Source organism: Micropterus salmoides, unplaced genomic scaffold (genome assembly GCF_014851395.1).
Source record: "Micropterus salmoides isolate LMB-PRFRI ecotype aquatic unplaced genomic scaffold, ASM1485139v1 Ms_hic_scaffold_15, whole genome shotgun sequence".
NCBI lineage: Eukaryota > Metazoa > Chordata > Actinopteri > Centrarchiformes > Centrarchidae > Micropterus > Micropterus salmoides.
The window spans coordinates 32712486-32715236 of NW_024040596.1; positions in this window are offsets into that span (position 1 = coordinate 32712486).

A 2751-nucleotide genomic window follows, 5' to 3' on the forward strand; every position below is an offset into this window, starting at 1 on the left:
TTAGCACCGACAACCGCAGCGCAGCCGTAATGCCAATCAGCCAGAGTCAGTGGATTTTAGCCTTAATGGGACAGTAGATTGGCCCCAGTCTTAAGAGACTTTATGATGACTGAGTTAGTGTGCAGAAGTCCATTAAAACCAGCACTGGATTTTTTGTTTACATGGCTCTCGAGTCACGTAGGAGGGCCCCATAGCAGAATTTTTCTTAGGTCCCAGGGAAGTCAGGACCAGCTCTGTTCACCCTTTCTGACATGGCAGTGCCAATAATAATGGGCTGAGCAAGGGAAGCTGGTAAAACATATTTCAAAAAATGTATGGGGGCCTGTGCCCAGTAGACTTTATGTCTAGCAACGCCCCTTCCTTCAACCTTGTTTGGTAAGTTTTAATCTCAAACTCAGTGGCTCTATCTATTTCAGAAAGTGAATACAGGCCCAGTGATGTTGATGCTAAAATAAAGCCAAGACTCTGACCGCCCTTATCTAGACTGGGCCAAGAATGCTGGATGCTTGGCTGTCACAGCTACAATCTTGCCTGTTGCTTGATACCCTGGCGTTCAGACTCTTTGGCTAAACAGAGAGTTATGGTGTTGAGCTGATGGGCTCTAAGAGCTGATTTGGTGGCTGGCTGACTGGCACTAGTTAGCTATAGTGGAAGGGACGTCTGGCCTGCTATGGCTGTGTCTTTGCCTGGCTAAATGTTGGCAGGCTCTCCTTCTGACTCACTGACAGCAAGGCTGGTTATACAGGCTAGTTGCCTGGATATATTGGCCGACAAAACAACAAGACTGACTCACCAGCTTAGCGACAATGTGGCCCTGTGCTGGTTCTGCTTCAGAGAACAATCATCATCCCACTGATAGGAAACAGGATCCCTTAATCACTGCTTTCATATTACATCAACAATGAGTGGGCCACACTACACCCAGCAGACACACCTTCACTACTCAGTGTCCTCGATACTTTAAGACCACATTAATCCCTTGTGTTGTACAATATGGTTGTAACTATGTGGACACCACCATCCACTTCCATGGTCTGAGGTTGTTTTAATAGTTTTGGCTCCTTAGTTTTAAATTGAAAAGGGTCATTCCACTGATTTACAATATCAGTTTCAATGTACTCATTATTGGGAGTGCTACTCAGCATTTGAAAACTTGGAGACATTTTCTTTTTTTGAGGGGTGATTTTGCTTTTATTGAAGATAGTACAGCTGAAGATAGACAGGAAACGTGTGAGACAGAGGGGAAGATGTGCAGCAAATGAGCCGAGGGTCAGATTCAAACCCAGGACTTTGCAGTAAGGACTCATAGGCCTAGCACATGGTGTGTGGAGCTAACGGATACCCGGGGACTATGCATTTTCAGTGGAAGGCTATGTTAGGAAAAGGTGCCCTGCAGGGTCCTAACATTGACATTGAGACCCAAACCCTACATTTCTGCAGCATTGTTACGTCTTTTATATCATAGGCTTCACAGGAACATATTTGTTGTTGTTAATTTTATCGCTGTTGTTAACTTTACCTCTGAGCCCTGCACATCCAGAAATGACACTAAAGGTGTACCCAGTGCATCAGTATGTAATAACTTGGGAGTGAGAATATGTTGGAATATCAGTTTCATCCAACACTGAACTCTGACTGGGAGCCAGACCTTATCACCCCACATCAGAGTGGACCTAACTGATGCTCTTGTTGCTGAATGGGTGCAAATCATTGCAGCCAGGTTCCAACATCTGGTGGAAAGAGTGAAACCAGACGAGTTGAGGCTGTGTGGATATCGTGTTGTGTGGACATTGTGTCGGCTGCTCACCCCTATATCCCCAGCCCTCTCTCCCTCTCAGCCCCTGACCCTTGTTGGGTAAATAATATCACAGAGTACTGTCTAGACAAAAGCGCCATGAGATAACCTTTGTTGTGAAATGGTGCTATATAAATAAAATTGAATTGAATTGTTATTGCAGCACAGCTGGGGTAGGCAATTTATTTCAAAAGCTTTTTTTAATATTTGTTGAAATTCTCTTTACATCCCGACTGCAATCAATAAATGAAAATCTCTGATTCAAACATGAAAAAAATCCATCCAATCTGTGGCTGCAGACTGTAAATAAGCACTGAAATGATTGGCTGGCCTACTTGTCTACCTGCGTGCACCTCCAGTGCACTCACTGCCTATGAACATGGTGTTTGTGGGAGTGGCTTTGGAGGGAGACCTAAAAATATTGCTTCTTTTGCTAATTTCTCCAACATTGCTTACCCCAGCTTCAATGTGGGGTGGTAATGGAGTGGATAAGACGCCTGCCTTTGGTATGAGAGACCTAGATTCAATCCCCACTGTGAGACTTAACCCCTAATTGCACCTTAGGCATGCAACCTCTGACATATATAGCAACTAAATGAATAAATGTAAATGTCCATGGATTCAAAATTAGATGTTCAATTATTACTGTGTAATATTTATGTGTCCATATACATATGTTTATATACGTCATACGGTACATTTTCCCAAATTAGAAAATTAAAGATCATTGGTTTCTTATTTCAGGTAAATAATAATAATAAATTTCAATATAAATGACAGCATGGCCACACTGGGACCGAGGTGGTGGATTGTATAAGGAGTGATTCTACACTGAGATAACTAATATCTAAACTAAGTAAATGGAACTGTCATACCAACTCTTTTACTGTCAAGTTACATTGTTTATTCATGCAGTATGAAAGCAGAACAACAACGCCACACAGGCAGACAGCGTG